The sequence below is a fragment of the Triturus cristatus genome, chromosome 2_1, assembly GCF_964204655.1.
Source record: "Triturus cristatus chromosome 2_1, aTriCri1.1, whole genome shotgun sequence".
NCBI classification, from domain to species: Eukaryota; Metazoa; Chordata; class Amphibia; order Caudata; family Salamandridae; genus Triturus; species Triturus cristatus.
This window is the reverse complement of record NC_140581.1, coordinates 420,351,225-420,376,846: the sequence shown is the minus strand read 5'-3', so window position 1 is coordinate 420,376,846 and position 25,622 is coordinate 420,351,225. Positions and strand designations below refer to the sequence as shown.

General features: G+C 45.7%; 1 protein-coding gene and 1 long non-coding RNA gene across 2 annotated transcripts in view; one reads left to right on the top strand and one right to left on the bottom strand.

Annotated features, from left to right (window-relative positions):
- The window catches only part of LOC146865394 (uncharacterized), a 166,928-nt gene extending 147,393 nt beyond the window's left edge, over positions 1-19,535 (bottom strand). The window contains exons 1-2 of the long non-coding RNA XR_014976630.1: positions 19,164-19,535; positions 5,413-5,470 (exon numbers count right to left, since the gene is read on the bottom strand). This is a non-coding gene — a long non-coding RNA (uncharacterized LOC146865394). The remainder of the gene's footprint in view (positions 1-5,412; positions 5,471-19,163) is intronic.
- A 145-nt stretch (positions 19,536-19,680) lies between these two features.
- ADAMTS6 (ADAM metallopeptidase with thrombospondin type 1 motif 6) overlaps positions 19,681-25,622 on the top strand; it is a 1,840,341-nt gene continuing 1,834,399 nt past the window's right edge. Inside the window, exon 1 of the mRNA XM_085631708.1 lies at positions 19,681-19,952. The gene's annotated coding sequence lies outside the window, so the exon portion shown is untranslated. The remainder of the gene's footprint in view (positions 19,953-25,622) is intronic.

Genomic DNA, 25,622 nt, shown 5'->3' with positions numbered 1-25,622 from the left:
TTGATCCGGTCCAGTAGACCGTTAACGTCTAAGGAGAGGATGTGTAGGGCCTTATGTAGAGTTGACGCCATCCTGCTGGGTAGTGTGTAAGGGGGACAGCTGTGCAAGCAATCCCGGGACCCAAGGGAGACAATGATCCGTGCCCGATGCCTCTGCGCAAAGGGCGCGCGGGTTGGTGAATCCCGTGTCGTCGTCTAAGGCATTTGTGCGTGTGTGTCTACCAATGAAAACAAAGAACAGCGGCCCGTGGGCGGCTAAAAACAACAAACATTCGGAAGACAACAGTCCTCCCCCACCTCTCCCCCCAACTCCCCCCACCCTACACTTCTGAAAATGAAGCATCTGTCGCCCTGAAAGGAAAACAGTTCAAATCAACAACCCTGCAATCAGACTAGTGGCTAAGCTAAAACGGTTAGCGAAACATGAACATGGCGGAGATGGAACCCCCTCCTTTTGTTTGGATAAAGATTCAACATCTGCTGCCATTACTATTATTATTTACTTTATTTTACATTATTTTTTAACATTAAAAAAACAATATTTTTAACAACGATATTTTTTTTTCCCGATATTTTTGCACTTCCCATGATGTATATAGGATGTCGATATTCTTGACTTCGATATTTTTGTCACTATATTTTTGTACCTCAATATTGTGTTAGTTGATATTTTGTCAGTGCTTCAATTAACGCTGCCCAAAAGTGAGGGTCTTGACTCATCCAGGGCCTTTTTAAGATCAGTGAGTAAGGCCTTATTCCAAGATCTTGTTCCATGCTCCAGGCTAAAGACTCTTCTATCCACCGAGCCCAAATATGGCCAGGAAAAGGGGAGCAGGAAAATGTCATAACAACACACCTGTATCAGGCTTTCCCTATCCTGTCTGTAGCATGCCCTGCTTTAAGTGTGGGGGCCCATGTCTCATAAGTTGAGAGAGGCTAAGGACTCCATGAAGCGAAGGGACCAAGGGTAATTTACCTTCGCCGGGTGAATATTAAAATCCCCTAGTATGGTAATATTCACATGATAAATGTAAATGGGGGCTAGAGTCTGGTCCAAGGAAGCCAAAAATTCTTCCACGTTGCCTGGTGGGCGGTAAACCAAGTTAACAGAAAACAAGTGTTTGGCACTATGGGAAAGGGTAAAACCAAGGACTTCAGCACCCTTTAGTTCTACCAATCTAAATGTCTTACACTTGAAGGACTTCCTAAAAATAATAGCAACCAGCCCCCCCTCTTGCCCACCCTATCCGCATGCATACAGACATAATTATCCGGGATGGTTAGCTGTAGGTCAGGACAGGACTCCTCACTCATCCAAATCTCTGTCAAAAACACATCCACTATATTCCCTTCTTATAGACTAAATATGTCTAAGCTGTGCCTCTGTAGAGAGTGCACATTAATCACAACAGGCCTGAAAACAGGCAAGTTCTTCTTTTGGGCAACTGGGCCCATAATCTTGTCCTTGACAGGGAGCAGACTGTGCCCACAGGGAACACAGGAAATGGGGCCCACTTATTTGAGAGGAAAGGAGAGCATGTGTATATCTAAAGTGCACCTCTGCCTCGATTTAAAGTGCATATCTGTGTTTCTATCCATATTGTGTGGTTTTGTCACCCTATTTATAATGTGCTTGTGTCTGCATTGGTCATTGTTTTCCTGTGAATGCATTTTGCTGTTGATTTAGTCTCTCTGTGTGTGTTGTGCAATGGAAAGGTTGTGGAAACTTCCTCTCCTGTTGCACGAGGTCTTCGATTGTCATGATACGCAAATGTCTATTTTTGGGTTAATAATCAGACATTTTTAATCCTACATCTATCTGCTGGCGGCAAGTAGGTAGAGCAGTTTTTAGATTGAAGCCTACCAGACAACGCAGCTGTCTGGTTTGCTAACAACATCTTGAGAACATTCAGAAAGCTTACCTGGGAATGCATTTCGCCCATTGCTTACCATTGGATTAGTTGTTTTGAAACACACATTTGGTTGCTTTCTATTTGCTGGCTCCATTTCTAGGCTCCATTTGTTTTAGGCTGTCCAGCTTGAGTTCTTCCCTTCAGTTGCTCAAATACTATTTACTCTATTCTTGCACCAGTGCTTGATTTCTGTACAGGCCTTTAAGTTGTATTCTTATCTTGTCACATTTTCTGTGTATTCAAAAACTGTGATCAAATGTCGGGCCCTGTCTTCCAAGGAGCTCAGCGTTTACTTTTCTTTCTTTGACTTTAAAGGGAGAGGATTTATGTGACAATCATGCTGGCTACTGGGGATGAGCTTGAAGGAGGCTGTACTATGTTATGTTTTTCTAGTACATAACAAAATGTAAATGTCTGTAAATGAACAGTGTAGTTATTTCAGAAGATATCACAATTAGAAAAGCACAAATGAAGCACATTTTATGGTAATTCTGAAGTGTGGTAAAAATTGATATTTTATTATAATCAAGGAATAGCCATACACTAGGTCATAACCTTTCCACACATTATCGTTCGTGCGATGTATGCTTTTATCACAAAAACTGCATGTCTTTGTCAATGTAATGGTCATTTCAATTGGAGATGTGTTGTCTCTGTAATAGCAGTACACTACCATACCATGCATACTTCACTTTACCTCACCCTACACTACACCACTCCACACCACTGCAGTCTACTCTGCACTAGTCCACACTACCCCACTCCACACTGCATCACTGCACTCTACTCTGCACCACTTTAATCCACTCTACACTACTCTCTTATACGCCACTGCACTCTACACCACTCTACTCTGCACCACTGCACTCACTTCTAAACTAGAGCATTCTATGCCAATCCACTTTACGCCGCTCTATTCTACTCTGTACTCTTCATCACTCTACAGTGCACCACTCCGTTTTACTCTGAAACAATCTACTTGGTGCCGCTGCACCTGGCACCACTGCACTCTACTCTGCATCACCCTACTCTGCATAACTCCACTGAACTCCACTCTACTCTGCATCGCTGCACTCAATGGCAATGCACTCTACAACACTTTACTCCAAACAGTTGTGCTCTACGCCAATCTACTCTGCACCACTTCACTCTATGCCACTATACTCTACTCTGCAAAACTTTACTTCATTGCACAATATGCTACTGTACTCTGCACCACTGTACTCTACGCCACTGCTATCTACACCACTATACTCTATGCCACTCTACACCACCACACTACACACCAATGCACTCTAAGCCACTCTACAAGTCTACTATGCAACACTGCACTCTGTGCTATTGAACTCTACGCCACTACACTCTACACCACGTTATTCAAAACCAATGCACTGTACACCACTCTACTGAGCAATACTGCACTCTACGCCACTGAACTCTACTCTGCATCACTCTACGCCACTCTATTGCACTCTACACCACTACAGTCTATGCCCCTCTATTCTGCATCCGTCAACTCTACGCTACTGCAGTGTACTCTGAAACAATCTACACTATGCTACAGCACTCTACTCCACTCTCCGCCATTCCACTCTACGCCACTTTCTAAAGGAAAAGAAGCAAAATCAATTTTCTTTCAATGAACCGTTGTATCGGGGACGCGTTGTGTACCAGTCGGTCTGGTAGCCGTGCTCGGGCCAGACCTCTCGGACCGAGCACAGCTACCTGAAAGAGGAATCATTCCCTACAGTGTGCTCTCACTTGGGGCTTGGGTGACCGGCTGGCACACAACGCATCCCCAATATGGTAGTTTGTTGAAATGATTTCACTTCTTTTCCATCAGGAATTGTTCAACCGCAATTAATCCCAAATTGGTTGGCTTACCATGCGCCGACCAACCTGTCATTTATGACATATTCTCTACATAATCACCGCCAACATCCCGCTGATTAACACGCTTTACCCGAGCCAATACCTGCATCCAACCGTCTCCTAGAATTTTCTCAGGCAGCAATCTAATTCATTGTGTTTGTCTTGTCCTGATGATGACCTCGAATTAATAAAGGGCGAAACGCCATCTACAAACATCAGCACATTCGGTTGTTCTGTCACGGGCGCGACCCTTGTACATAACCCACTCCCGGCACCAGCTCAGCTCCTCTCTGTACCCTGCGAAGCGCTGTCCCTTCCTTCCAGCAGAACATCCATCCCTGGTGCCCCGGCCAGCTCCTGGGGTGCCATCACCATCCAGGGCACAGCTGCACCCTCTTCACCTCAGAGGGTACTGTCCGCAGGGTCTGTTCCTCCTCCGTTCTTTTATTTTAGACAAGCTAGCCCACCTCAATATCCACCGGCCTCCAGCACTGCGGATTACAATCTCCGACTAAAAAGATGCTTTTCTGAGTTGAGAACTCCGTTTATATTAATAAAATACAGTACTTTTCTGTTATTTTATGGCAGAGAGTGGCTCATTTCAGCGGGAATTACATAGTAAGTCATTCTGTAATGTGTTCGCCATTTCGCCGCTTTCTAATATCTGTGAAGGATTTTGTAACGTGTGACTTTGTTGTCAGAAGCCTTGACGTGTCTTAATATTATAAGGACGTGAGCTGTGGTCCTGGTCTGCCAAGCGATGATGGCATTGGGTGTGCACTCTGTCTGCAACCACCGACTCTGCCGTGGCATCGTGAGGCCTGTGGTCCCCTCCCGCACATAGCCATGGGCCTCAGAGACTGTTCTGTTCTTATGAGAACAAGCATTAGCATAGCCAATAGGTCTCACCTTTGGGACCTTATAAGTGTTTAGCCATGCAACAGTTGATGTTGTTGCACCAAGGATATTGTACTGCATTACTAAATACTTATAAGGTTCCAAAGGCGAGACCTATTGGCTATGCCAATGCTTGTTATGATTCAGTGTCTGTATTTCTGCATGTGTTTGTGCATCTTCCTGCATCTGTGTTTGCTTGGTGGTTTGCTCCTTTCCTACTTTGTGTGAAATGGCCCCCCATCTCTTTGGTTTGCGTGTCACTTTACCTTTTTATCTGCGTTTTAGAATCTATTGCTTTTTATATATGTGGCTGTTGCTTCAGTGTCCCTTTCTTTGTGGGCACATCTCCATGTATGTCTGTCTGTGCAAACCTTGTGTCTGCCTGCCTTCGGGTGAGTGTGTGGATGTAGCTGTCTATCCGTCTACATGTACTTTTCCAAGCATTTCCATCTATGTGAATGTGTACTGGCCTGTCCCTATTCGCATCTGTCAAAACAATGATGACAGTGAGAGAGCGTGTCTAAGAAAAGTACTGTAGTGTACAAGCAGCACCCAGACTATCCGACAAGGGTGAATGAAATTTTGCATAGTGCACATCTGCAAACTGGGTTGCTTCTTGCTGCCTCCTGGATGAGGAAGTGATGGCATAAACGATGGAAGGGGTATTTGCAGCTCCCCCTACAAAGGGCAACTGATTACTTCATTTTGTTACAACTTACATACTCACTCACTCTCTGGAAATTCTGTCGTTTCTGGCATTTCAGGACGAGATTGCGTTGTTCCCTTCAACTGCAATAAATATAATACTCAAATTCAAGTCTGCCAACCTATGAAATCAACATAATAATAAAATATTTAACAAGTACATGCTAGTTTTATGAGCCAAAGCAATGTCCGAAAACATTATATTAACTTCTAGGTTAAACGTCACAGTCTTTCAAAAGCTTACAATTGTTTAAATTGTTTACATTTAAAAACAACTCATAATTTCCTTGTCTTTGAACAATTGTTTTGCTCCTCACAACTAATCAAGTATGCAGACTAAGATAGTAATATGAAAACAAGCTGATTTTATTTAGAGATGGGCGTCTTATGCCTGTTTCCGCCTGTACTCCCAGCTGCCTCGCTATTCATTCTGATCTCGCCACAACAAATGCTTAACCCATTGCCTCCTAATTTTATTTATTTATTTTATTTTTATTTTTTATTTAGTGCATTTTTATAAAGCGCGGACATTACCCGAAGGTGTCAGAGCGCTGTACAATAGAGCTAGTTACGTTACAAGAGAAAAGTGGTACAAATAGAACATTACAAAGAAAAAACAGGAGACTAAAAATGAAGGGTACACAAACACAAAATCCAACACAGCACGCAGGGGTGAGAAATGTACAGAAAAAAATACAAATTTACAATGAAGAGCAAACTTCCAAGAGGGGCCTGAGAATGAAAGTATTAGTTCTGAAAGTGTCTTTGGAAGAGAAGAGATTTGAGATCAGCTTTGAAGATCCGGGTAGAGGAGGTGGCACGGAGCAATGGGGGGAGTGAGTTCCAGATTCTCACCGCATTGCTTGAGAAGGATTGCGCCATTGATCTTTCCCTTTTGAAGACGGGGGCTCAAGCAGAAGCTTTTCCGCATTGCGAGAGGGTTGAGAGCCTCCGGACAATTTCAATTTATTTTCCAGGTAACGAGGGGAGGACGTGTGCAAGGCTTTATGTGTGATGCAGGCAGTTTTGTAAATAGATCTTGCCTCGATCGAAAGCCATCGAAGAGAGGACAGGATAGGAGTGACGTGGTCGCTTCGTTTAGACCCTGAAATGAAGTGAGCTGCTGAATGGAGGATGGATTTGAGAGGGGAGAGGTGGGATTTGGGTAGGCCAGTCAGAAGAGAATTGCAATAATCCAGTCTTGAGAGAACCAGCGATTGTACCAAGGTTTTTAAGTCTTTCTCCGGGAAGAACCGACGGATCTCCCATAGAAGGCGCAACTGGTACCGTGCAATAGAGTTGATGTGAGAGATTAGGTTGAGTCTTTTGTCAAGAATGACACCTAGGGGTTTAGCGCTGTCGACAATGATGGGTTTGTTGTTGAGTAAGTTCAGCTGATCCATCCACGATTGAGCAGGCGGAAGTGAGAGAGAGGTAGAGAGGAGGAGGAATTTAGTTTTGGCGGGATTTAGAATGAGTTGGTGAGCTAACATCCAGTTGTGAATGGAGTTGAGAGTAGAGTTGAGTAGTGAGAGATCGTGTGCGGAAGACACCTTGAGGTAGATTTGAGTGTCATCCGCATAAAGATGGTAATGGATCCCAGATTTGCTTAGGAGGTTCCCTAATGGTTCCAAGTAGAGATTAAACAGAGTGGGTGCCAGGATCGAACCTTGAGAGATGCCTTGACCTACAGCCAATGGAGATGAAAGACTGTTCGCTATCTTAATCATTTGAGATCTGTCCGAGAGGAAAGAGGCAAACCATTTAAGCACTGTGCCATCCAATCCCATTCTCTGTTGAAGAGTGTTGAGGAGGGTGCTATGGTTAACAGTGTCGAAGGCTGCAGAGAGGTCTAGAAGGATCAGAATACACGATTCCCCAGAGTCGAGTATATGCAGCGCATCATCAATCACTTGCAGCAGGGCTGTTTCAGTGCTGCAATTTTGGAGGAAGCCAGATTGGAAAACGTCGAGGAGATTATTGTCCATAATATGTAGGGAAAGTTCTAAAGAAAAGGGAGGTTGGTGATAGGGCGGAAGTTATTGAGGTCGTTCGCATCAGCAGAGGTTTTTTTTAGCAGAGGGGTAACCTGTCCTGATTTAAGGGCAACAGGGAGGGAGCCTTGACTGAGGAAGAGATTAACTAGCCCGGTCCAGTAAGAGAGTATGGGTGTAGAAATCAATGGTGATGACGCCAGGGATGGGGTCAGAAGAGTGGTTGGATGGTTTGGTTTTGAGGATTCATTTGAGGAGGTCATCTTCCGAGATGACTTCAAAGTATTGCCAGGTGACTAAGGATTTCCGCTCCTCAAAGGGGGCAGGGTGGGCGACCTGATCCACCAGTCCTTTGACTTTTTCATCAAAGAAAATAGCGAAATCGGCTGCTTTCTTTGTGGAGTCCTCGGACTTAGTAGTTAGGGGAGAACAGTTTGGGTTTTTGATGAGGTCAAAAAGTTTTTGGGGTCTGTTTTTGGCTGAGTCAAGGAGGGATCTGAAATGGGATGCTTTTTCATGGAAGATGCGGTTGTGGTATTTGTATCTTGCTGAACATAACAGAGAGAGATTGTAGGTGGAAGGAGATTTTCTCCAATGTTTCTCCGGGATTCTAAGGTTTTTCCTTTCATCATAGAGAGCTTTATTGAACCAAGGTGCTGAGGGGTGGGTCTTTTCCTTTTGCTTTGGAGTGGAGCGACATTGTCGATTTTGACTGCTAGGACTGAGAGGCACTGAGAGGTGAGAACGTTGACATCAACGTTAGAGTCAAGTCTAGGAAGTGACCGCATAGCAGAGTCACAAAAAGTGTCAAGATCAATGTTTTTAGTGTTGCAGAACCAGGTAGTAGCTCTTTTAGGTTGGCCGAGAGTTATAACGTGTGAAAGATGAAAACGGAAGGGAACGAGGAAGTGGTCAGACCAGTCTACATGGATGGGGGAGCAGTAGTCAGCAGATCTGCTTTGGATATAACAAAATTCAGAATTGAGCCCTTGGAATGAGTGGTTTCCAGTCAATGTTGGAAGAGATCATTCACTGAGAGAAAGGTGGCAAGCTTGTTGGTAGCAGAGTCTTCCAAAGAGCCCCAATGGAGATTAAAGTCACCCAGGAAGATCTGCCTGTCACTTTGAGAAAATTGGACACTGATGAAGTCAGTGAGTTCCTCCACAAAGGAAGAGCAGTTACCGGGCAGGTGGTAGATGGCATGGAATCTAAAGGGTGAGCCATGATGTATTTGAAGTTCTAGGGATAGGCATTCGAATGTACCGAAAAGGGTGGTAGGGAAGGCTTTCATTTGCAGGGAATTCCTGAAGATGATAGCGACACCGCCCCCAATTTTGTCTGATCTGTCATTTCTGAGGATAGAGTAGTCAGTGGGTACCAGAAGATCAAACAAAGTATGAGAGGAGTCATTAAACCAGGTCTCAGTGAGGAAGAACATGTCAAGATTCTGGAGGGTGATAATGTCTGAAATTTCCAATTTGTGTTTGATTGCAGATCTGCAGTTGTGGAGCAAGCAGTGCAGCACTGACGCAACTGTTTTGGTGATGGGGGTGTTAGGGCTGTTAAGGGAGATAGGGATAAGATTTGTAAATGAGGGTGCCCGGTAAGATGGAGGCTGGTAGGCTCTGACAGAGGAAATGGTCTGAATAGTGAACTGCGTAGAATTATTAGGAGGGGAAGGTGGAGAGGGAGTGACGCTGGTGGTCTTGTAGCTGGCTAGTAAGTTGGAGATGTCTGTAGAGGACAGACTGTGGTTGGCTTTATTGGGGCGCGGGAGCACGCAACTCCTCAGGAGGATATTAGGGAAGGGAGACATCTTGGCGCTTAAAAGTGAGATGGACGATACAAGCTGGGAAATAGAAGAGATGAGAGAATCAAGTTTATTTTCCAGGGAGAGGAGAGCTGAGCACGGAGTGTTGGGTGGCTCGATGGATAAGGGCGGGAGTGCGGAGGGGTGGGGGAACGGGATAAGGGAGGCTGTGCAGAGGGTGATTGAGGACGTGGAGGGATGGAGGAGCAGGAAACGGAGGGGAAAGATGGTACGCGATAGGAGTGGATGGTAAAACAGTGGTGGGAGGAGAAATATTTTTACTGGTGTTGAATAGAAGGGAAGAGTAGAGATCATAAATAGGAGGAGAAGGTTGAGGAGTAGGAGGGGGGTCAAATGAAGGCCAAAGGTAAGGAGAGAAGAGAGAAGAGGCTGAACAGGGAGGGGAGGACAGGGGGTTAGATGAATGCCAAAGGTTCGTGGAGAAGAGAGGAGAGGGTGCTGTACAGGGGGGGAGGGAGGGGGGTCCAAGGAAGGCCAGAAATATGGGGAGAAAAGAGAGGATGGTGCTGGACAGGTACTATAGGTTATGAACGGTAAGTGAAGGGGGACAGGTAACGGGTGGAGTGAGGGGGATTGGGCTAGATGGAAGCTGAGGGAGTAGGGGACTGCAAGGTCAGAGGGAGAGACGAGGAAGGAATTGTCGATGAAGGAGACATGGTTAGGAAGCATAGAAAGAGGGAGGGGAGGTTGAAGAGAGAAGGGAGGTGGAATTTAGGGTACGGGGGACGGGGAAGAGCGGAAAGGGATGAGGTGAAAAGGGGAAGGAAGGGGGAATGTAAGGGAAGTTGATCGGTAGACCAGGTTGTAAGACTGGTGGAATAAGAAGGAGGGAGGTTGGTTGGATTAGGGGGAAGGTGAAAGCGTTAGAGAATTGGGCAGGTACAGGGTGGGGAAGGGGAGTGAAAGCCAGGGGCAAGGCAGACGAGATAGGGGGGGAACATATTGGGAAAGGGGAAGAGTGGGAGAGGAGGGAGCAAAAGTAGGGGGAAACGAAGGGTAGGCCTGTGACTCCGGGGAACGCGGCCTGATGGAGTATCGGGGAGTCAGGGGGGGAGAAAGGGAGAAAGGAGAGGAGCTCAAAGGAGAATCTAGGGAGATCATAGTTGTATAGGTTTGACGAAAGGAGTGGAAGAGATGGTCAAAGAGAGAGAGAGACAGGAGTCTGTAGGTTGTATCATGACAGTGCCATTATTGTATATAATTGTATACAATATTCCTGGGGTACTTACTAGCCGTGACATTCTACACTACTATTGGCTTTGTAACTGAGACTATGGCCCAGGCAGTAAAAATAGTCAATACATGAAATGATTGGGATATTTTCAGAAAAAAAGTCAATTTACTCACAGAATTACCGAAAGTGAAATTAAAAGCCGTCCTGTTAGTAACACACGCAGGAGGAAGTGCTTCACACGTCTTATTCTCCAGGGCACGCGTTTGGCACACTGCAGCCTAGAATGGGCTTTGGCTCCACCCAGAGGGTAAACGTTTTCACCTCACTCTATACGCTTTTTGGTGTATAATTCCACCTTCCTTGGGACTATTTTAAACACTTAAAAAATGCTACCAATCATCACACATTCAATTATTTATCTCATACGTACCTTTATATAGAAAGCAAATGTTTTTGCTTTTTAACTGCACTGGTCTCGACCCACAATACAAGCCGTTGGCATGGCTTGCCAATGCTTGTTTATTTTCAGCAGTGCCCGCAGTACCTCCTTCCAGACGCTGCCCATTCAGTTTCTCCCTAGTGCCCATGGTTTCGTAGAGCTATCTTCTACACATTAGAAGTAGTTGTGATAGGAATGTGTAGATTTCCAGGTTTTGATGTATATGTCTAAGGCTAGGAACCTTGGATTTGTGCTTGACAAGGACCTCAAACTTGCTTTGCAAATAAATCAAGTGTGCTCCGCATGCTTTTATACATTAAAAGTTCTGCGGAAAATCTTGCTATTCATCCCTCTATCACTTAGGAAAACAGTGGTTGGAGCTTTGGTCATGTCCAGAGTCGACTATTGTAACGCTCTGTATTTAGGTGTTGACAAGGGACAGATCACAAAACTTCAATCACTTCAGAATGCAGCGGCCTGTGTTCTGCTTAGGTTACCTAAACACCATCCGACGTCTGCGGTGATCAGGCAGCTACATTGGCTCCCAGTCTGTCAGAGAGTGAATTTCAAAGCCCTGTGCTTACTGCATAAGGCTATATACGGAGGAGGGACTGTGGACATTCAAACCCTGTTTTCTGTATATCAGCCCCAACGCTGTCTTAGGTCTGCCAATTCAGGATTGGTATGTGTTCCTAGAGTAAAAAGAGCTAGATGGGGAGGAAAGGGCTTCTCTTACCAAGCATCCGTCCTATGGAACTCCCTTCCCATGACTATCAGGTTAGAATCCAACAGGGCCTTATTCAGGAAACTGATAAAAACCTGGCTCTTTACAAGGTCTTAAGATCCATCAGCTGCCGTCATCATACTCACCCAGCACCAAGACGCCTCGGCATAAGTGCGCTTTATAAGTTTTTCAGTCAGTCAGTCAGTCAGTTGACTTAGGGAAGTCTCTGGGTCGACATTCAACAATGACACGTTTTCCGGATCGGTTTTAAAATCCCGAGTGACATCACCTCCCTCTCCTTCGTGTACGCGAGGCCATCTTGTGAACTGCTGTAGCCAAAGATGAACTCATTCAGAGAGAGAGAAAGAGAGTGTGTGTTTGTGTGTGTGTGTGTGTGTGTGTGCGCGTGCAAGGGAACGCTGCACTGCTGCTTCCTTTGCTGAGTACCAGAGGAACATGCATTGCTCGTGGCCATGCTGTACCTGTGCTGTGTGTTATAGTGCAGCTTAGCAAACATATGTGCACGGTTCAGCCCAATCTGGGCACTCAGTTCATAGGCCTCAAACTGCACTACCATACACTACTATTGGTGAATCTTGCATGATCAAATAACTGCACATTAGTTTTACAGACAGATGAAAGTAAGATAATTGTTTCTTGATGGTATTTAATTCACAGGGGTCTTTTCTGGTAGCGTTTTACAGCATATTAAACCTCCCAGATGTTCTTGTTCCAAGCCCCAAGTAAGCCTGTTCTGCAGCGGGCCTCCCTTCTGTACCATTAAGAAAGGATTTTAGTGTGTTTTAAGTCTTCTAAGCTTTTTATTATAAGAGTACAGTCAGTGTGTGTAGCGTAGGCTTTTGTCTAGAGCCCATCAACAGTGATACCATCCAACAAGGTTTGGTTGGGATGCAAGCAATCATTACTGAGTGCAGAGACTGCCTGATTACCTGCATACAGCACACACTTTAATGCTGATTCACAGTATCCTTTGTGATCGTACATATATGCTTTTGCTCAAAATGCACATATGTGATTGTGATTCGTAGGTGAATGTTTCTGTTCATCAGGAGATGCAAATCCACAAATTTACCTACAACACCTGATGCGCATGAGTGCAAACAGATCTGGGCTCGCTGACGTGGAGAGCCCTCATAACACACCATTCCTAGATCACAAAAGTGCACACCTTCGTCAGCTGCTTTCAAGTCTCCATGCCCACATGGCTTGATCCTGATACCTCTGCGGAGCTCTTCTTCACAGTAATAATACCCTCCAAAGGCTACTCACCATATTATTATTTTTACCATTAAGCCTGCTCTGAAGTGATACAAAATGCATATTTCGAAAGGCACAAATGTCAATGTATGTCTGAGCCCTCCTGTGCAGTGTTTGTGTTGTTTTCTAGATTTGTATCTTCGTGTTTGTTTTTTTGTGTCTGGCCATGCCTCGATCGCTGGATGTGTCTGCGTTTGTGTTCCTGTCTGACTCAGTGTCTTTTGTGGCTAAGTTTCTGTTTTTCTTTGACTGTTTAGAAGTTTGGTGCATCTCCATCTCATTGGCTGTGTCTCAATTATATTATTTTGCTTTGTTTTACTATTCTGGATTCATGTGTATAAGGGTCTAAGTTTTTTCTGTTTGACTGTATCTATGCGTCTCTCTAATCTGGCTATATGTCTCTGCATCTATCTGTGCCTTTGACTGAGTGTCTGTTTTTAATGTCTTTCTAGATTTCAGGTCCCCATTGTCTGTCTTAATCTATGTCTTGATGCCTGTCTCAGCGTCTACGTATCTGTGTTTGTCTAAGAGCCTCTCTTAATCGGTGCGTCAATGTATGTTACTAAGTGTCTGTTTCTCGGTCTCTGTAGTTCTGTGTTTGCCTTGAGGTAGCTTTTGGTTTCTGCATGAGTTTGGGAATTTTGTCCTAGTGACATGCCACTCTCCATGTCTGTTTCTTGGGATTTTTCTGTCTTTATCTCTAGACCTGTCTCACTGCGTTTATCTCTGTGTCCCTGTTCCGATGGGCATTGGTGTCCCATGACATGGTGGTAGCTGTCTTGGTGTAGATCTACCTTAGTATCTCACGTCTATGTGCCTGGCTTTCTTTGACTTTGTGTATTTGCCTCAAAATCAGTTTCTAACTCAATTCAGCGATCTTGATACGGTGTCTCGTTTAATTCTGTTAGCAAGACTGTAGGTATTGGGTCTGGCTGATTCAGCATTGGGTGGTTTGCCTCCTTCTTAAAAGACCATCTGTTACAGGTCTTTTCAGCCAATGTGTGCTCTAAGCCTCAGTCCCTGACCTCTGGAATTCCGCAGGGTTCTATTTTGAGCCCCCTGTTATTTAATATCTACGTCCACCTATTGCCAGATTTAGTAGAGAGTTGTGGACTTGCCCTTTTTTATATGCCGATGATACTTGGATTATTTTCTCCTTATCATTGGCACAGAAACATGACTCTTCGATTCTGAACCGAGGCTTGAATTACATTTTGACATAGATGAATAAGAACTCCCTCAAGCTTAATGGCGATAAGACGGAGGTCCTGATTGTGGGTAAGAACGCCTCTCTGTGGGGTTCTAGACACTGGGCGGAGACCCTCTGGAACCTGCCCACCCCAGCCCCTTCGGTGAAAAACCTGGGCGTGTTCATGGATAATAAACTCTCCATAAAACCACCAGTGGCCAGAGTCACTGCTAAATGTTTTGCAGTTCTTACATGGCTGAAAAAGATTCTGTGGCTGATACCTTCAGCCGCTCATAAAACGGTCATTCAGGCTTTAATCCTATCCAGACTGGATTACGAGAATGTGCTGTACCTAGGAGCTGATTAGGCCCTGGTTCAGCAGCTTCATATTGTGCAAAACACTGCTGCTAGGCTGCTCTTTCATCTACCGAAAACAGCGTTATTTTCCCATTTGCTTTGGGAATTGCATTGGCTTAAGATCGCCAAGCGCATTAAGTTTAAAGCACTGTGCTTTATGTTTAAAGCCAAACTGGGTTTAGGACCTTGCTACATTCAGTAACTGATGGTTCCTTACCAGCTGACTCATACCTTGTGATCCTCTATTCAAACCCTGTTCTCGATACCGAGGTTACGCTTAACTCATATAAAAGGACGTTCTTTTGCATATCTCGGCCGTAAATTGTGGAAATCTTCCCATAGGTTTAAGGAATTATTATTCACTTGTGAGCTTCCGCAAGGGTCTGAAGACTTGATTATTCTAGCCCACTGCATCGAACCACTAATCTGAACTCCTTTCTGCGCCGGGAAGCCCTTTGTGGTAGCTGTGTGCATTACAAGTGGATACAAAAAAATAAAATCTCTCCTGGTTATCTGTCTCAATCATTGCTGTAGTGATGCTCTTACTTAAGCAGGGGATGCACTGGACCCTATATGTCCCACTAAATGTTAATTATATGTTTAAAGGGACTTTATGAGAGGTAGGCTTACAGGCACCATAAAGAAAACAGAACGAGAAAATATAAAGTGATGACAATAGCGAAATTACAGAAAAATAACTAATAGGAAAAATGAGCATAAGAGAGAAAGCAAAGCAAAAGAAAGATGAGAGACAAAAGATTGATGGAAAGAAAGGGTGGAGAAATGAAGGAAATACGATTGGAATAAACAAGAAAAGGTGAAAGGTAGCATGGAAGGTTGGAAGGAAGTGTGAGAATAGATGGAGTGGTGAAAGAATGGATGGAATCGTAAATGGATTCATAGGCAAAATGGTGGATGTATCGAAGGATGAAGAATAGACACCTAAGGAATAATGAAAGGATGGGTGAGTGAAAGGAAGGATAGATTGATACAGTGAGGTATTGATGGGTAACTGCATGAAAAGGAGGATGTATACGTGGAAGCGTGAGAGGATTGATGGATGAGTGGATGGAAGGGTGGACGATGGACATTGGACACATGGATTAATAGGTAGAAGGTGAAAGGATGGATAGGTGGATGGAGGAAGAATATAAGAGTGAAGGGAACTTTCCCGAGGGCCAGGTTTGCGTCCTCTGTAGGATTAGTGGTATGGTTCAAGTGGGGGCTATTTTAAGTTTCTAGCTACTCCCATGGTCTCAATGTCTCCCTTGTTGCCTTTGTCACTGTCTAGCTATCCATCTCTTTTTCAATGCCTATGTCTTGCTGGGTGTTTCTGTGCTGGTCTTGATTACTCATTGTGACCACAGTGTCTCTACATGTGTGGTGCACTGTCATTCTGTAGTCTGGGTACGTCTCTGTAAATGTGTCTTAGAGCTTCTTTTAGGACATGGCAGATAGTCTACCAGTCTTCTGAGGCAGAAGAGGTGGGGAGATGCTAAACCTCTAAGTTCTGCACCACGAAAGCGCTCCCACTTGTACAGCAGAAATACCTTTGGCAAAAATAAAATACCATACAGGTGCACGTCATGGTGCCTGGGCTTTGTTTCTGAGTATCAAAAAGCAATGACACCGACAGATTTACAGTTTTCTACCAGTACGTGTGGTTTATTCTTCCTTTTTCCTGTTCACAACCGCCACAGTTTAGTTGAGTTGTAACTAGGAAAAAGGCAGTAATAGATGTGTCCTAAATAGGCTGGGCCTTTCGGCACCTTGAAGGCAGTGGCCTTGTGCTGGAAGCACCACTGCCCCGAAGATCCAATGACACACCCAGAGGTGCCACATTAGAAGTTCATCAGTTCCTCCACCACTACATGAGGCCAGGAGAATGGCAAATGTTCCACATCAATCAACCTCAAAATGACCCCTCAGCTCCTGTATTTGCATTTACATTTCAGTTTCTGGGTGTCTGTCATTTGTTGTTTATATATTTTGGTCTGCATATCAGTGTCTATATCTCTATGTATGACCAAACGTTTTGATATCTATAGAGTGAACGTGGCCTAACGGCAGCACTTCCAAAGAGGACAGGGATTTTCTGCAGTGGGTTCCAACGTATATTGGTTAGCTTTATCGTCACTCTCATTTGCATGCTTCTTATACGGTGGCTTTCTTGTTTCTGTTGTAGGGTAAGCATGAGTAGAAGACCCTTGAGTTAGTGTATGTGTGAATCCTCAGATCCAGGCCACTTTGACATGCCATAGAAAATATAAGTGAACTTTCAGGGAAAAATAATAAATGCAGGATGGGATTGTCAGCATAAACAACAGTTGATATTGTGTCTCTGCACTCATAGTCTCATACACTCGATATCCGTCACACTGAGAACCTTGATGTCGGTGTCAGCATTTGTCTTGGTCTCTTTGTTTCCAAACCAGTCTTGTTGTCTGTCACAGTGTATGGTTTTATACTTATAACTCAACATCTGTGTCTAGGCGTCTGAATTTCCAGGTTTTTGTCAGTGTGTCTCTTTATGTCCGTTTATCTATTTTCTCAGTGTCTGTGTTTATCTATGTAAGTGTCCCTGTTGAGATATAAGTCTTTGTCTTGGGATATGTAGGTCTGTGTGCCCCTGTTCCTGTGTCCATATTGATGTCTGCTTATATTTAGCGGTCTTTCTGTCAGTATTCCAGGATGTGTCTATCCCAGTGCTCCAAAGTTTGTGTCTGTATCAACTTATGTTTGTGACTGCCCGTTTCCTGTTATCTGTCTTGAAGCTGTCGTGAGTCTATTTTTTAGTATCCATCTCATTATTTATGTCTCACTGTCTTTCTTGGTATCTGGACTGTGTCTCTGTGCCTATATTGCATATCCCTCTTGTGCTCACTGCATGCAGCGTATGTATACCCCTTTATTTCTATCAGAATTCTTGCATGTCTTCCATTGCCCTCTATAGCTCCTGATTATAATAGTGTGCCTACTGAGTTTCTGGTATCTCTCGTATACATACATTTTCTGGTGTCAGTATCTCTGCACAACAGAGAGAGGTATTTCAGGTGTGTCTGCTGTGTGGGTGCAGTGTATTCTAATATCCGTGCCTTAGTATTTGTGTCTCGGTTCATGCCTCAGTGCTTTACTATGTCTTGGTATCAGTAGCTCTCTTTCGATATATTTTTCTTGTTTTGTGTCTCTCTAAATGTCTCTATCTAGATAACTCTCTGCGTCTTCATATCCGTGTGTCTGTATCTTGATATCCCCGTCAGTGTGGCTTAGTTCCTGTGTCATGGCATAAGTCTTATGGTTGGGTCACATCCGGTCAGCCCTCTAAGTGCTGATTTAAAATATGGTTTCACCAAACAGTTTTGGATTGACTGGTGTTTTAAAATAGTTAAAGAGCTGGAATAGCCATATGATACAACATTAGACAGTGGTAAATTGCTGTTTGTCACTGGAAATGTAAAGGAATGCGCTGCTTTTGATTGGAAATGAAGCAACATGTATACTCTACAGTAGCTAAACTGCATAACACAGCACAGTGCCCATATAACACAAGGCAAAATAACACAACAAAAACATAACGAGACAAAAACAAAACAACAGTACAACAAAACAACACAGTGCACCAAGACAACAACCCAAAAATGAATACAACACATCACAACAAAAATGTACAACAGTAAGAAAACAACACACCACTTCAACAACACAGCAACATGATTTAATACCACAAAAAAAGCAGCATGGCACAATTTTAAATAACAAATTAACATGCTTAAACAACAGCATAACAATAAAATAGAACGTAATGACACAACAAATCCACCAAAATAATAAACCACAATAGTACACATTTACAATACCACAACAATATGCCACAAAACAACACAAGACAGAATAAAAGCACAAACACAACACAATTATAGTAGAACAAAAAACAAACTATTACTCAAAACAATTGTTGAATGGGTGCTGTTGTGTTTTGTATTTTATAGTGTTATATTACGTTGGTGTTCTTTTTGTGTTGTTAGTGTGCTGTTTTGCTTAATTTCTTTGGTATGTTGTGTATGTGTCCTTGAATTACTGTTGCATTGTTAGGTTGTGTGGTACTGTGGTTCTATTGTAATATGATTCTGCATCATCGTGGTTTTGCTGCACCTCAGCAATATTCTTTCTGTTTAAATATGCACACACATACATATTCTTGTCACACATTACCACTGCCACATATTTGCTTTCATGCTATGTTGACAAAGGGTGTTTTGCCCCAAGCACTGCCTTACTTACCACCAAGGACATGTAAAAGCGCCAGTCAAAAAAGATTGACGAGATGGCCCCGTCTCTATGCATTCTTGTATCCTTCTGCATATTGTTATGAGATTGGATGTGTGCGCACACTTGTGCCTATTGCGTCTGTCTGTATCTTGATTTATGTGCTTTTGTTTCAGCCCGTGGTTTGTTGGCAGGCTTAGTGTACCGTACTGCAACTATCTTGTGTAAGGAAACGTATTTCGTTTGAAATCTGAATGCCCCATAGAGTTCTGTGAGATTTCACACTGCCTCGATGTCATACCTTGGTGTTTATCTCAGGGTATGTGTTCGGTATCTGTGAGTCTCTGTACCCTGACGTCAATGCTTAGTAAGTGTATGTGTCCTTGCTACTAGCTTTCAGTCTATATATCTAATTACCGGTCTCATTTATCTCCATATCTCACTCGATCGGGAGGCCTCAATTATTGTGTCTTGGTCCTTTGGTATCTGTTTTCATTTCAAGATGTTTCGGGGTTTGTTTTGTACCTGTGTGTGTCTGTGTGTCCATGCTTCGTTTTCTGTCTCCACACGTGTCTGTGTTCGTAGATCTGTCTCGCTGTAACTTTCGTGGTGACTTTATCTTGATGTTTCGCTTAATAGTTGAGTCTCGGAGTTTATGTGCTGGTATCTGTCTAGAAATCGCGGTCTTCATTTCCATACATGTCCAGTTCTGTGCTTCTGTGTCGGTGCCCGTGTCTCGGTGGCCGTCTGTGCATCTCTCGATCTCTATCTACATGTATTTCAGCGCCTGGCTTTAGTATCCATCCCCAGTTATTCTCTCTGGTTCCTTGTCCTTATCCCCAGGTGCTTCGGAGTTTCAGTGTCTGTCTGCTTCTGTGTACACAGCTACCCCTGTCTGAACCTCTCTGCCCCCTCCCCCGCGCCTGGCCTGTGCGCACGCGCGCAGCGTGCCCACGGCCCCGACCTGCACATCTGCAGCGTGACGTCAGCGTCGGAGCAGCCTCCGTCGCCCCCCTCCTCCCCCCTCCCCTGCCCGGCCGGCTACCGAGCGGTGCCGGAGTCCTCAGGCTCAAACTTCAGTCAGTGCTCAGCGTGCTCATTCACATGTAAGCACCGGCTGCGAGGGAAGCGGGCCTGCACTGCGGTGAATGGACGGCAGCCCCCTCTCTCCTTGGACAGCCTCTACCAGCCCCTCCAGGAAAGGACCGCGACGGGCGGAGCGCCTGTGCCGAGCAGGGAGCTCAGGGGGCGGGAGCATCACTGTGCACAGACCACTGCACAGGCACCTTCTCCCTGGAGCTCAGGATGCACACGGTAAGGTTGGCTGGTGTTCACTGGCCCTACAGGCTGCCGTAACCCACCATTGTATACCCCCAACCCGTGCATATCCAGATTGTGCCCATTCCGCATACCCTCCTCTGTCAGTTCTGCACACCCCTTCCCAGTTCACGAAATAGACTACTTCACTTCCCACTCTGCTTGCCTCTCCTGTGCCAACTCTACATGCCCTTCCAGTGTCCACCTTGCATACCCCTACTGTGCCCGCCCGTGCATACCCTTCCCGTGTCTACTCTGCATATCCCACTTGCACACCCTGCCGTTTCCTCTACATGGCTCTCTTGTACCTACCATTCATACCCTCCCTGAGTCATTTGCATAGCCCCTCTTTGCCCATCCTCCAAACACCTCACATGTCCTGTGTCCATGCAACACGTGTCTATTCTTAACTTTCTGCTGTGGCAATCCTGCATACACCTTTGTGCCACAGTGCACGCCCCTTGTGCGACTAGCATGTGCCTCTGCCTAGTCCAGTTGCCCCCTGCATTTCACACTACTGTACCCTGGTATGCCACTTGTATTCACCTTAAAGTATTCCCATGCACATGCCTGTCCACTGTATGACCCATGCTTGGACCCTCCTTAAACCGATGTGTGGCTTCCCGTGGTCTTGCACACACACTTCTGTGCCAACTTGGATATCCCCGACTGTCTCCACTGTGCTTCACCCTCTGCAACCACCTGTTTCACACTGGATTTCCCCTCGTTCCCTGCCTATCCCTTCTATCCCTGTATAATCTCCTCTCCTTACCCCCATAGCCAGATTATTACTCTGTATATCTCCCTCTGCTCCCCTGCATATCTCCTTAGCACACCCACACCATAACCAACTTGCATATCCCCATTTACCCCTAAATATCTTATTAGCCCCCCTTGCGATGCAGACTATGCATAATTCTGCCTCTGACCCCTGCTACTCTCATCTGTGAACGTTGTACCTTTCTTCCGTCCCCCTACTGTGTTGGGGCCACTGGGTAATTTCCCGTGTGATCCTGCGTACCTCCTCCCTGCACCCTAGGCTGTAATTTGCCCTCCATACATGCGTATCTCCCTGTGTCCCCCCTGCATACTGCCCTGAGTTCCTACTGCACACCCGTGTGCCTCCTTCCCACATACCTACCTGTGCCCCCTCTGTATGTTTCCTCCACTTCCACCCCGCCCCCTCCACCCCCGCACATCCACCAGTGAACCTGCTGCCTTCGCCCGTCCCAGTAGCGCCGTTGTTCGCAGTCCTGCGTGCCCTGCTGTCGTCGGTGTGTGTCAGGGGCTTGCCCCAAACTTCAGACAGACAGGGCTGCAGGGGTGCCAGACTCGGCTCGGAGCCTGATCTACTGATACCGACCCCTTTCAGATCACCATCGGCTCTGCTCTGTTCTCCAAACTCGAAAGCTCAACTTTCGCAGTCTGCTCTGTCTGAAAAAGTCAACCGGGAGATGCGGGTGGGGAGTGTACAGCCAGGCGAGCGTGTGGCTGATAGGACACTGACACCGAGGGCATGGGCAGTGCATGGTTGGATGTGGCACAAGGATCGTGGCCAGCCTTGGTATCTAGGCCACAGGCGGGCACCAAGGTTCTCGTGACCGATAAGTGTGACACTTGGGTATATATAGGCAGGTATAATAAGGCCATGGGCAGCAATCGCACGTAACACCGTCATTCATAGCCATCTAGGTGCGACATGGCGCAAGCACGACAGCCTTTCACATGTGTAAAAGGCTGTTTTAATGAGAACGGGACATCATTTAATTGCAGCTGGCACAATATCTTACAATTACATTAATATCCCCACACTAATACGACCAACATTCATAACTGCCTCCGTCCTTAATCCTCCCTCATTCTCCATCATCACCCCGCCCTCATCCCAAAAACTCAAAATGCCCCTGCCGTCCTTGTCTCCCCTGTCCTTTCAGAGGCATCTACGTCTCACCACATTGAGCCTCGCGGCTAGATACTGGCCTCAGCCAGAGGTGGCCCGCCCGTCGAGGAACCCAGCCAAGCATCTGTTCTCTCCTGCCTGTCAGTCCCTGACCATAGCCAGCTTTGACACCAAGGGAGCGAACATTTTTTTTTACAGGGGGGCTTGGTTGCTTTGGCACCGAGGGCAGAGGTAGTCCGACATCGTTGTGCTGGCACCTTTCGCATGGGCATAGCTGGGTGTGAAGAGCATTCGCAAGTGGCACGGGCATTTTACAGCCAACCTTTGCACCAATGGAACGAACATTTGTAGCACTGGGCAGAGATAACGCTGGCACTGTGGAAGAGTAGCAGAATGGCACAGGCACACACACGGGCAGGGTAGGTGGCACCAGCGGGCTAGACAAGCTTGGCATTGGCACACAGAAGGGCAGTGTAGGTGGCACAAGCAGTACTAAGCAACACTCCAGGGAACGAACATTTTCTGCCCGGCCTAGAGGTTCAGCGACAGAGGCACCCCGGACACTTGACGCAGCACCTGTCTTCAATGTGTGTTTAAACCCCAACGGTCGCTCGCGCCGTTTAGATCTCCTCAGCACGTTCCACAGGAAAGGACGCTCGTGAGGGGAGAGCGCGCGGCTCCATGGAAAGGGAAGACATCTCCTCAACTGACTGGCAGCGCGAGCACCGGCTGCAGGCGTGGCGTTGGCTCCTCCGCCGAGGGCAGAAGCGGTACCCTCCTCAGCAGACACGGGCCGCCTTCAGCCCGCGGCCTGCACTCCTGGTTGCTCACTTTTACTCTTGAGCACTTTACTCTGTACCCTTGTCCCATATGCCTGGTTCTTTACCCCCGTACTATATCCAGTACCTGTTTCAGCAAGGGCTCTCTGACAGACGCTTTAGCGCCGGCGCCAGGGCTTTAAATGGACAAGCAAGCACTGCCCGGTACGTACCTGCAGTTCTTTAATTTGAAAGAAAGTGTAATTGCACTTCTAGGCATTGCTGCAATAGGTTCAGTGGGAGAGCACCGGAACTTCTCAGGAGCAAAAAGGTACTTTGGATATTGAGTATCAGCACTTTTATATATTTCCATTAGCCAACAGCCGGGCATAACAGGAACTCCTTCATTGCTGCGAGCACCTTATGCAGCGGCTTTTGCCTAGCGACTGTAATTAAATCAAGTGTTGAGAAAGAGAATTCACCTGGTTCTCACTATCAGTGAAGTCCGGGCACCCTCGCCTCTTCTCAGCCCGTGGACGTATGCTGAGAGCATTGCTGCACAGGGCTATGGGCCCCCCAGTGTCCACTGTGTGTGCCACACCTTCTAACATTTCACTGGTTTACCGTATCTGGGCCAGATGCCAACTTGTCTGGGTCACACGCGTTTTATCCAAACATATTTTAGCGCTGCTGTCTGGGCACATGCTGCAGGGACTTCCGTGCTGTGGCTATACCTCTTTTCATTGGCTTTCTTCACAGGGCCGTGTCTTTACACAGGCTCTTCTAACATTGCTGTGACTGTATAAAAGGTTTTTTGACAGGGCATGCATCTCTTTACACGCGCTCTCTTGAAAGGGCTGCACTTTTATGCACATACAGTTTCTTGACCAAACTGTGCCTCTATGCTCAAAGGCTCTTCTGCCACGACTGTGCTCCTCCGTACACAAGCCTTCTGTCCGGGCTGTACATCTTTTTACACAGTTCTCCCTGCCAGAGCCGTACCTCTGTTCACACGCTGTTCTGGCAGTGCCAAAAGACCCAATATGGTAGTGAGCAGTTTAGAAATGCGGTCAGACAGACTATACCTTCACAAGTAGGGTTGTACCTCGCAGGAGACAGGCTCACCAAGACTCGTGACCGTACCTTTACACTCTGTACCCACAACTCCCCCAATTGAGTTTCTTCAAGTGAAACGTGCTGAGCTCAAGGAAAAGGGCTCATCCTCTGGGAATGGTTATACAACCAAGTAGGTGTGAACAAGATGAACTGCAAGGAGTCTGAGCAGTCCTCGTCAACAAGCACATCTCAGCACCTTACTTACACTTAAAATAACACAATAAGATAGGTAGGTGTGTTTTTGAGTGGGGAGGGGGGGCGATGAACAGATACTCGTATCCTTCTCCAACCTCACTGTCTTGCACTGGCGGAGATTTAGAACATCAGGGGTCTGTAACAGTTTCCTACAATCACATAAAATACAACGTCCGTTTTTACTATGGTTCATGTTTGGGTGAGGCGGGGGCCCAAATGCTACCCAGTGTGCTGAGACACAGGCCTCTAGTACCTTCTTTCAACCTTAAAGTGGGATCCTTGAGAACCATTCCCGCGCTCATGCTATTGGCCACTTCTAACCAGTGCTCTGGTCTGTACCAGGAGCCCAGGCACTGTGAGTAGTGAACCCGTGTGCGCTCTGCCTAGTCAGACAGCAGAGTGCATCAGCAGAAAACCCTCTCCACCAAGCAGACATAGCTGGCAGCCACCCATGTGTGTCTAACCTGGTGATTGTTCCTATGTTGGAGGCAGAATACGTAGGGCAATGACACATGCTTTACACTTTACGCTCTTACCTTTGAAACATCCTAGTCAAAACAGCCCGTGTGCCTCTGTTGCACAGCATGTTCGTTGAGCAAGCTAGACACCACTCACTTAATTCTCATTTGAATGCTAATCTGTGCTCTAAAAAGTGAGCCCTCAACTGACAAGCTCTTAAACTGTGCACTATTTCAGCCTATGCTGTCGATAAAGGCTGGGATTGTTTTCTGACACAGCAGAGCATGCATTTGGCGCCGTATAGGGATGCATAGAGTTTTGCTATATTCCAAAACACTAAGGCCTAGATTTACAAACAGTTCAGGTCAGGTTTGCTTTAATTTTTTTTTTAACAGAAACCCGATGCAAAGGGTTGTGGTGGGATGCATAAACCAACGCAAATACAATTTGCAATGGCTTGTAACCCTAAGTAACCCAAAGCTACGCAGTACACTGCATTGCATTACTTTGCATCACAGGGGCGGTACATGGGCTTCCCATGCAACCACCCATGGGTCTTGACACAAATACATATCTGAAAAAAATTGTAAACAGGGATTTGTGCCAAAATCCTGCGCCTTGGGGCAGGCATAACTAGGAGAAATGTTTACATTTCTCCTTGTATTTACCACTTTGCTTGCATGCTCCATTGTACAGCACACATCGAAAGTGAAAAACACCTTAACACATAGTTTTTATACTGGACGGATCCCTTCCAGCACAAAACCTATGCTTCCCACAACACCTAATCCCTTGCCCTATGACACAAGAGTGTCGGCGTTGGCATATGCCACCAAAAGTGCGCCAGCGCAGGGAGAGAGCAGAACAGCACCACATCTAAGTAGATATGGTGCGTTCTGCTCTCTCCAGTTCACACAATGCAGTGCAGCAACTTTACTCGCTGCCCTGCGTTGCATGACTTGTATGTAAATCTGGGCTCAAGAGTGTGAATACTAAAGAATGAAGTAACAGTGCATGTTCTTAAACTGTCATAATATTATGCACAGATTATTAATTTGTTTTACTCAAGTCCGCTTTTATTTTCGAATGTATTTTGTTTGACATTACTTTGTAGATACGAGCTGTCACTTGACTTCTGTGTTGATACTTGCATTGCTTACGCTTTCTAGCGATGGGACATTGGTGTTGGATGATGAAAACATCATTAGTATTATGTCAACAGAAAATCAAGAACATGTT